Source organism: Cervus canadensis, chromosome 28, assembly GCF_019320065.1.
Source record: "Cervus canadensis isolate Bull #8, Minnesota chromosome 28, ASM1932006v1, whole genome shotgun sequence".
NCBI classification, from domain to species: Eukaryota; Metazoa; Chordata; class Mammalia; order Artiodactyla; family Cervidae; genus Cervus; species Cervus canadensis.
The window spans coordinates 23,459,353-23,470,294 of NC_057413.1; positions in this window are offsets into that span (position 1 = coordinate 23,459,353).

Genomic DNA, 10,942 nt, shown 5'->3' on the forward strand with positions numbered 1-10,942 from the left:
TGTTGCCACTAACTCCCTTGGGGTTTATAAGCCGTCCTGGCTGATGTTATGTTTTACCATTTTTAGTCGCTTATTGTTTTATAACTGCTCCGAAGAGTGTGGTGAAAAAAGGGGCAGTACAATAATAAAGCTCACTGGTGTCAGAGAGAATTTGCTCAAGTCAGTCTCCCATTCTTCTCTGTCCTGATGCTGTGTCTCATTTTCCTCCGCAGTGTCCCTCCACAAGATTCAAATACTTATCAGTAATCAGTCAGACACCAGAAACAGCAGATGGGAGCCACTCATGGCCCAGCAGTGAATGGCCTTAGCTGGGAGCAGTTTGAGGCCTGGGAACCATCACCTGCAGTGTGCTCTGTGGAAGGAAGACTGTGGGGTCTGGGGTCGAGTACTTGGCGCCTCAGCTCCAGCCTCTCCAGTTCAAAATAAGGGCAAAAATACTAATACTGTCCCCACTTAATTTAGATTTATTATTTAATAGGGGAAAAAATAGCTCAAAATAAGACCCTGCCCCATGTATAGCCTTAGGTGTGGTGGTGGCGGTTTAGTCGCTAAGTTGTGTCCGACTCTTGCGACCCCGTGGGGTGTAGTCTGCCAGGCTCCTCTATCCATGGGGATTCTCCAGGCAAGAATACTGGAGTGGCTTTTCATTTCCTTCTCCAGGGGATCCTACCGACCCAGGAATTGAATTTGTGTCTCCTGCACTACCGGCAGATTCTTTACCAACAGAGCTATGAGGGAAGCCCAGCCTTAGGTGTAAGAGGTATTATGATAAGTGCACAATAAGTGTTTGCTTAGGAAATAAGTATATGTTGTGACTCAAGGAAGACAGTAAGGAAGGCTGAGGACACAGGCAGGAGAAGTTAAATTTGTTGTTCTGGTTAAATTATTTGTGGCTTTGAAGTCTGGGATGAAAGCACTTTCCTCCATACATGTTGTGTTTGCTTTTGCCTGGTGGCTTGAGTACTACCAGTCAAGAAGTAAACTCAAAAAAAATAGTAATAAAAAAAATAAAATAATAAAAAAAAAGAAGTAAACTCACTTCAAAGGTTGAGGATTTTTTGCTTTTGTTTTTGTTTTGCTGTTTGTTTGTTTTGATAACCCAAGTGATGTGAAATTTCACCCCAAATATGTATAGAAATTGGCTTCTGGTTACAACTTACCAGGGTCTATTTCTCTCTCTCTTTTTCTTTTCTTTGTGCCCTCCTCAGCACCAGAGTTCTCAGAGCTCTTTCAGTTTCCAGGAGGTGAGATGGGTTTATTTCTAGTTCACCTTTGTCACCCTTTGGGAATCTCCATTTTATTGGTGGTAGTGGAGGTGTCTTCTTTTAGACATATCACCTTTTCAGGATCTGGGCTTTGATTTTAGACTATCTTTATTTTCTAATGTAAACAGTTTAAGCTATAAATTTCCCTCTAGGCACTGTTTAGTTGCCTCTCACAAAGCTATATATGCCTTATTTTCATTATTCTATAGTTCAAATATATTATAATTTTTATTATGATTTTTACGTGGTAGATTAATTTAGTAGTATGTTGCTTAGTTTCCACAAATTGGGGGCTTATGTGATCTTAGTTCTCTAACCAGGGTTGGAACCCAGGCCCTGGCAGTGAAAGCATTGGAGTCCTAACCGCTGGACTACCAGAGAATTCCCAAGACAACATATACTATCTGATTTAAATTCCTCTAACTTTATTGACTTGTATAGTGGCCCAGAATATGTCTATCATTATGACTATAACCATATGTACTTGAAAAGAATGTGGATGCAGATATTCAGTATAATTCAGTATAATGTTCTTTAAATACCAATTTGTTCAAGGTGATAGATAGGGTTTTTCAGTCTTCTGTGACTTTTTAGATGTTTTATCCAGTTATTATATCACTACTGAAAGAAAGGTATTAAAATCTCCAACTGGGATTATAGAATTGCTTATTTTTCCCTTTAATCCTTTCCATTTTTGCATCATGTATTTTGAAGGCTTGTCATTAAGCTCATACACATTTATGATTATGTTTTCTTGATGAAAAAACTGACCCTTTTATCAATACAGAATGGTACTCTTTATCTCTGGAAATGTTCTCTGTCTTAAACTCTACTTTTTATTAATATAGACACTCCAGTCTGTTTATGCTTACTATTTGCATAAGTGTGAAGTGTTGGTCATTCAGTCGTCAGTCGTGTCCTACTCTTTGCGAACCTCTGGACTGTAGCCCATCAGGCTCCTCTGTCCATGGAATTCTCCAGGCAAGAGTACTGGAGTGGGCAGCCATTCCCTTCTCCAGGGAATCTTTCTGACCCAAGGATGAACCCTGGTCTCTGCATTGCAGGCAGATTCTTTACCGTCTGAGCCACCAGCGATGCCCTTACTGCTTGCATAGTACCTATTTTTCTATACATTTATTTGACCTATCTGTGTATTTGTGTTTCAGGTGTTTTTCTTCTAGCTAATATATGTTCAGTTCTGGCATTTTTTTTAATCCATTCTAATAATCTTTGCCTTTTAATTGGAGTATTTAAACAGTTAACATTTAACATTAACCTTTATTCTTCTTCCCTTACTATACCGGCTGCTGCTGCTGCTGTTGCTAAGTCGCTTCAGTCGTGTCCAACTCTGTGCGACCCCATAGCCCTGGGATTCTCTAGGCAAGAACACTGGAGTGGGTTGCCATTTCCTTCTCCAGGGCATGAAAGCAAAAAGTGAAAGTGAAGTCGCTCAGTCATGTCCAACTCTTCGAGACCCCATGGACTGCAGCCTACCAGGCTCCTCCGTCCATGGGATTTTCCAGGCAAGAGTACTGGAATAGGGTGACATTGCCTTCTCCGACTATACTGGCTAGGACCTCCCAATAGTGAATATAAACTGAAATAGTTGGCATCCTAGTTTTATTTCTAATCTGGGGGGAAGGACAGAGGTGGAAAAAACTTTTGATAATTTGTCATTTCATATATTTCTTGTTATTACTGTTTTCTTTTACATTTAAAAATTTCACTGAAACATGTAAATTATCATATGTGAAACAAATCGCCAGTCCAGGTTCGATGCATGATACAGGGTACAGGGCTGGTGCACTGGGATGACCCAGAGGGATGGGACGGAGAGGGAGGTAGGAGGGGGGTTCAGGATGGGGAACATATGTACACCCATGGCAGATTCATGTCAATGTATGGCAAAACCAATACAATATTGTAAAGTAAAATAAATAAATATTAAATGAATAAATAAATAAAATAAAAAATAAAAATAAATTAAAAAAAAAAACTTGTAACCAGGAGGCTTGGAAATACATACATACATATATATATGTATATATATCATTACATTTTGCATGTATTAATAGGACAAGAATAGTTTCCAGGAAAATATCACACAACATCTGTCAATTTTGCTTCTATCTTTCTTTCACATTTTATATAAGCTACATAAGGAAGACATTATTTAAAGTAGGCATTGGTTCAATTCCTGGGTCAGGAAGATCTCCTGGAAAAGGACATGCCAACCCACTCCAGTATTCTTACCTGGAGAATTCCACGGACAGAGGAGCCTAGTGGGCTACGGTCCATGGGATCACAAAGAGTCGGACACTACTGAAGTGACTTAGCGCACACACACATTAATATTTTACCAGTCTTCTTAGTGCCTTACCTGTTTATATGTTTACCAGTAGATGGCACTCTCACATTTATGTCCCCATGGCTTTGCCTTTATGAAAGCATAACTATTTCTTTGACATTACATTTTAAAAAATGTAAATTTAATCTGGTTCTTATAAATGATTTTAAGTGATTCATACTAACAATGACAATTAAATCCTGTCATTTAAAATGTAGGCATTTATTAACATAATGAGCATTTATTGAACAGCTTTTTTAGTACTCGTGCCTTGAAAGTCCCATGGATGAAAGAGAGTGGTAGGCTACAGTCCATGGGGTTGCAAAGAGTCAGACACGACTGAGCGACTTCTTTCACATTCTTTTTTATTGCAGACACTAGCCTGGATCCTAGGAAGATATCAACTAAAAAAAAATTTATTTCCTTTAAAAATTTCCAGAAAGTTAAAATATTTTTTTTAATTAATTATATTCTAAGTGTTTTTTTTTTTCCCAGTGGGTTTTGTCATACATTGATATGAATCAGCCATGGATTTACATGTATTCCCAATCCCGATCCCCCCTCCCACCTCCCTCTCCACCCGATTCCTCTGGGTCTTCCCAGTGCACCAGGCCGGAGCACTTGTCTCATGCATCCCACCTGGGCTGGTGATCTGTTTCACCATAGATAGTATACATGCTGTTCTTTTGAAATATCCCACCCTCACATTCTCCCACAAAGTTCAAAAGTCTGTTCTGTATTTCTGTGTCTCTTTTTCTGTTTTGCATATAGGGTTATCGTTATCACCTTTCTAAATTCCATATATATGTGTTAGTATGCTGTAATCTTTATCTTTCTGGCTTACTTCACTCTGTATAATGGGCTCCAGCTTCATCCATCTCATTAGGACTGGTTCAAATGAATTCTTTTTAATGGCTGAGTAATATTCCATGGTGTATATGTACCACAGCTTCCTTATCCATTCATCTGCTGATGGGCATCTAGGTTGCTTCCATGTCCTGGCTATTATAAACAGTGCTGCGATGAACATTGGGGTGCACGTGTCTCTTTCAGATCTGGTTTCCTCAGTGTGTATGCCCAGAAGTGGGATTGCTGGGTCATATGGCAGTTCTATTTCCAGTTTTTTAAGAAATCTCCACACTGTTTTCCATAGTGGCTGTACTAGTTTGCATTCCCACCAACAGTGTAAGAGGGTTCCCTTTTCTCCACACCCTCTCCAGCATTTATTGCTTGTAGACTTTTGGATAGCAGCCATCCTGACTGGCGTGTAATGGTACCTCATTGTGGTTTTGATTTGCATTTCTCTGATAATGAGTGATGTTGAGCATCTTTTCATGTGTTTGTTAGCCATCTGTATGTCTTCTTTGGAGAAATGTCTGTTTAGTTCTTTGGCCCATTTTTTGACTGGGTCATTTATTTTTCTGGAATTGAGCTGCAGGAGTTGCTTGTATATTTTTGAGATTAATCCTTTGTCTGTTTCTTCATTTTTATATTCTAAATGTTATACAAGGTAAGAAAAAGTATTGAGGCTGAGGAAGAAAAACAAAGAAGCAAAAACTCCTGGCAGAACCTGGATACTTCTGCAGAGGTGATAACCTCTGAACTATGTTTTGAAGAAGAAGTGAAAGTTCACCAAGAGAAGGGAGTTCAGGATTACAGAACGACTCTTGTAGAAAGATCAGGGTCATTAAAAATATTCCTTATTATGTAGATACAGTGAAGTTCCAGGACTTAGATCACGGGCTTCATGAGGATGGTTGGTTTCAAAGAAATCCCGGCATCTAGCAGAACTCACATCTGCTTCCTCCCCTCTCCTGTGCACATTTCCCTTATGCAGTGATTATATGGCTGGAAAAATTCAATACCACCATTGATCCAGAGTGCTGGGGGAAGGTGAAGAATGAACCTCTTTGTTTTTTCCGAGCTAGGCTCTTCCTCCTTTTCATCCAATCCCCTACCCTTGAAGGGGCCCAGACAGCCTAAGTCCAGATCCCAAGGACCTCTTAACTGCAGACAGAACCTGATTCCTTCCAGAGATGAACTAAAACCCTTTGCTAACTCTTAGCCACAGTCAAAATCAATCTCAGCTTCCCTTCCTGTTAGTCTCCACCCCTAGGAAAAATCCTCTACATTCTAACACCTTTCAGGGTCACGGAGGTGCCTAAAACAGTATGAGAGATAAAGGACGGAGATAAAGAGTGGTCTCTGTAAGGACATGGGACCAGAGACAGGCTCACTGCTGGACGTCTGGAGCTGATATTAGACTCTGTGGCTCGTGGGTATTAGTTAGTTATTGCTGCAAAATGAATTGCTAGCAACTTAGTGGCTTGAAACAATGCATATTTATTCTTATCTAGTGTCTGTAGGTGAGTTCAGGCATGGTTTAGCTGGGTTCTCTGCTTCAGGGTCTCACTTGGCTACAGTTCAGGTGTTGGATGAACCTAAAGTCTCATCAGAAGTATAATGGGGGAGATATCTACTTCGAAGCTCCCTTGAGTTGTTGGCAAATATCCAGTTTCTTGTAGATGAAGAATTGAAGGTTTAAATTTCTTTGTGGAGGCTGCCTCAGCTCCGATAGTCTCCTAGTTTCTGCCTTTGTAGGGGTTTCCTAATATAACCACCTGCTTCCTCTAAGCCAACAAAAGAGAAAGAGAGCAAACATGTTACAAGATGGAGGATAATATAACATATAACATAATACACTCATGGAAATGACATCCCATCACCTGTGCCATATTCTATTGGTTGGAAGCAAATCCCAGGTCACTCACACTCACACTCAAGAGCACGAACACAGGCATAAACACTAGGAGACAGGGATCACCGAGGTCATCTTAGAATCTAACACATGATGAAACAGGCGGCAGATCAATCTTTGACTGATGACATTCAGGGCTATGGGCCTTAGAAAGATAAGAGTCCTGAGGGGGCAGGGGGACAATCACAGACTAAGGCTGATGACTGGGACCTCAGTCACAGGGTCGGAGACCAGATTTGAGATAATCAGAATACTGTCACAGGGCAGGAAACTTGGAATGCTAGGGCAAGACCTGGAGTGGTTCTGGAACATGAACCTTAAAATGCAGATGAAGGCAACACAAAAAATTCTAGACAGCTTAAGCTTAGCCCTGAGGGAGACACAGGAGGGAAGAGAGAGACTGAGAAGGAGACATAAATAAAAACACTGTCTTTTGGTTTGCACACCAAAATTTGAAAATTTAAGATTATAGACCTAAAAGAGAGAAGTCAGACTCAACAAATGGAACATGAATTTACTTTAAGAGAAAATAATTTCAAAGTCAGACAACGATAACTATGTTTGGACTGCTTAAGGAAATAAATCAAATATTAACTTTTAATTAAAATCAAGGAATTATGAAACTGAAATAAATAGAAATTAAATAAGAAAGGTTGACTATTTTTAAAATTTAGAAATCCTAGGGAAACTATGGGCATTGAAAAAAGAAACTTTATTGCTAAATAAATATTTGAGTATTATTCTTGCAATGAATTATAGATGAAATACAGTGGAAGAGTATAAGAGCCTTTCTTTCTACATAAAGGAGCCTGATGGGCAACAATCCATGAGCTCACAAAGTATTGGACATGACTGAGTGACTGACAAAGTAGCAATGGGCCAGCATGGAAACTGGTATCATCTGGAAGCTTGATATAAATGCTAAACCTCAGGCCCACCCCAGACTCACTGAGGTATTTAACAGTTTAATAAGTTCCCTGTGTAATTCATATGCATGTTAGACTTAAGAAGTGCTATTTTAGGACAGTGGAAAAAAATTTTGAGAAAGTTGTTCAGAACAGAGAACAGAAAGACAAAGAAAACCATACATATTGAACACATGTATGTGTATACATGTACATACACACAGACAAATGTGTGCATATGTATATTCACACACATATACACACACACACACAATTCTATATGCATAGACTATAACTGTTGCTTTTTTTTTGTAGTCACCTTTTTGTTTAGTGTTACAGGTTTCTTTTAGCATCTCACTAGTTACCCAAACCAGATAACCAAAGTTAACAGTCTGGTCTGGCTCATAGACTCTCATACAAAAATACTCAAGAGAGTTCTCTTGAGTAAATAAGTTAGAAATTGGATAAATAAAAAATTTAGAAAAAGTGAATCTCTTTCAATGTGTTCTACATTTGCTTTACTCATTTAAAATTGCATGACATTGTTTGAAAGCTTCCAGGTCAAATGATATAGATGCAACTCATTCTTTTAAGCTGTTGCTTAATTTTCTATGATAAGGCTGCATTGCAGTGTGTTCTGTTAGTCCCACTGACATGCATTTAGGCTATTTCCAGTTTGTCCTTCCATCTTTTCTTCTTCTAGTTGGATTTTTACTGAAATCTGTCTATTAATTCACAGAGGATTAATATATTTATGATATTAAGTTCTCCCCCCCCGTCATATAGTATATAGTGCCATTTAGCCAGATCTTGTTTTATGTCTTTTAGTGTAATTTTACTGTTTCCTTCCTTTGAATCATACTGTCCTTGTTCAAATAATTCCTTAAAAATTTAGAGTTTTGTTAGTAGGGAATATTAAAAGCCTCTTTTAATTTCTATTCTTGGCTAGTTATTTCTACTGTTGAGAAGAGCAATTGATTTTTTTTTTTAATGTTTGTCATGTTTCCAGTCAGTTGACCAAATTTCCTTCATGCCTGTGTACTTTAATCCCCAGTAATGTTGAACAACTCTAATTTGCCACACCACGTCTCTATGACCGTGTTCTTTCTGGAAATTCCTTCCTCTGTATTATTACTGGCTCTTTCACACTACTCATGAAGACAGACCACAGACTGCCTCCTCCAGGAGGCCTTCCTCTGACACCCTTGTGTTGACAGGAGTCCTTATTTGTTGTCTCCTAGTGCTTTGTGCACACTTTTTTTTTTTAATAATTTTATTTATTTATTTTTATTTTGGGCTGTGCTGGGTCTTCGGTGCCACTTGGGTTTTTCTCTGGTTGTAGAGAGTGGGGGCTACTCTCTAGTTGTGGTGCGCAGGCTTACTGTGGTGGCTTCCGTTGTTGTGGAGCATGGGCTCTAGAGCAAGACGGCTCCAGTAGTTTCAGCATGTGGGCCTCAGTGATTGTGGTTTCCCAGCCCTAGAGCACAGGCTCAGTAGTTGTGGTGTTCAGGCTTATTTGTTCCACGGCCTGTGGGATCTTCTGTGGTCAGGGATCAAACCTGTGTCTCCTGCATTCCCTGAGTCACCAGGGAAGCCCCTTGTGCACGCATGATTAGTTTTTATTACTTTTCATCCTGATTGTCTGTCTTTGTGTGTAGTCTGATTTGGGATGCCGAACTCTGTGGAGTCATGGGTCAGGTCTTAAACAAACTGATATTCTTGGAAGCTAGCATACTGTCTGGAACATATAAATTCTCAAAAAACAGTGTGGAATTGAACTTCTCTGACTACAAACAGTTGGTAATGCCAGGCCAAAGAGACTTAACTTTTTAAGATTCTGATCTTTTCTGCTACACTACTCTTGATATTTATAAATAAGTTGTAGATACTTATTAAGTGTGGTGCTCACTGAGCTGATTTACACTTTGTTATGTAAAAATCAAGATGTGGGCTAAGGAGTTTGAACCAGTTGCAGAAGTCTTGATTTTTGATGGCAATTGTGACTCAAGAATTTATCTGTTCAGTGAATTAATGTTTATTAAACATATACTATAGGCCAGATACTGTGGCAAGAGCCGTGGATATACAAGTTCTCAAAATACACAAGATTCCTTCAGGGAGCTTGCAAAATCCGATTATAGGATTAAATTTAAACAAAATATGTAGCTTGGAAAATATATTTTGAATCTTACTGTGGCATTGGACACTGTTGAACACTCTTTCCTTACCATATTTAGTCCTTTTTTGGCGGATCCAGTCTCAAATACTTTTTCCACAAGGGCTGCTACCAGGTCATGCTTTTCAATTGCAAGAAAGAAGGTACTGTTGTTTTCATTCTTCGTGCTACTTACCCACTTTTGAAAAGTAGACTGTGGTAGGCTGAGTAATGGCATCTGAAGATTTTCACATCCTAATCTCTGGAAACTGAATATGTTAACTTGTGTGGTAAAGGGGACTCTGCATATGTGATTAAGGATTTTGAGACCTGAAGATTAATCCGTATTTTTCAAATGAGCCGAATATAATTATCAATACAAGTTTCCTTATAAAGAGGGAGGTAGGAGGTCAGAGGTAGAAAGATTTGAAAATGTTATGCTGCTGCCTTTAAAGATGGAGGAAGCAGCCATGAGCCAAGGAAGCCAGGTGACACGAAAAGCCAGAAAAGTTTAAAAAAAAAGATTCTCCCCTAAAGCCTCCAACGAGAGTGTGGCCCTGATGACATCTTTTTTTTTGTTTTTTTTGTTTTTTTTTTTCCTGATGACATCTTGAGTTTTGGCCCAGTGAAACCCATTTTGGACTTCTGACTTCTAGAACTGTAAGAATAAATCTGTGTTGTGTAATCAATAAGTCACTAAGTTTGTGGTAATTGATTACAGCAACAATAGAACACTAATACAGAGGAACCAAGTAGCTAAGCTAAGGTGCTAGCTCCAGTTGGCTCCTTGGGGGAGTATGGAGAGATTATCTGGGACAAGTAAACTCAATAAGGCAGTCCGAAGCTAATAAAGGCAGAAACGGCAGGACTCCACCTCATTTTATAAGTGATGAGAGCCTAACTGGAAATACCCAGTAGCAACTACAGTCCAAAATTTAAGAATCTCAAATAAAACACAAGTGCAGGGACTTCACTGGTGGTCCAGTTGTTAGGACTCCATGCTTCCAATGTAAGGGGCACAGGTTTGGCCTCTGGTTGGGGAAATAAGATCTCACATGCCTTGTGGCCAATAAATAAATAAATAAATAAAAACCCAAGTACAAGTACCAGGAGTCAAGCAGAGACTGGATTAGAAAGAGCACAGATAAGAAGTAGGAAGGATGAATGCAGGGTAACGTTGTAGGGAGATGTCAGAGTAGCCAAAGTTCACATTTATTAAGCTGTGGACACCAAATAAGGAAAGCCTAGCTGATTTGTGTGCATGTGTGCTCAGTTGTGTCTGACTCTTTGCAACTCTATGGACTGTAGCCTGCCAGTCTCCTCTGTTTAGAGTTCTCCAGGCAATAGTACTGGAGTGGGTTGCCATTTCCTTCTCCAGGGGATCTACCCAACCGAGGGATCGAACCCATGTCTCCTGAATTGGCAGTTGGATTATTTTCCACCGAGCCACCTAGGAAGCCCCTAGCTGATTTAACAGAACCCTTTAATGGGGAGACTATCTCATTTATTGAG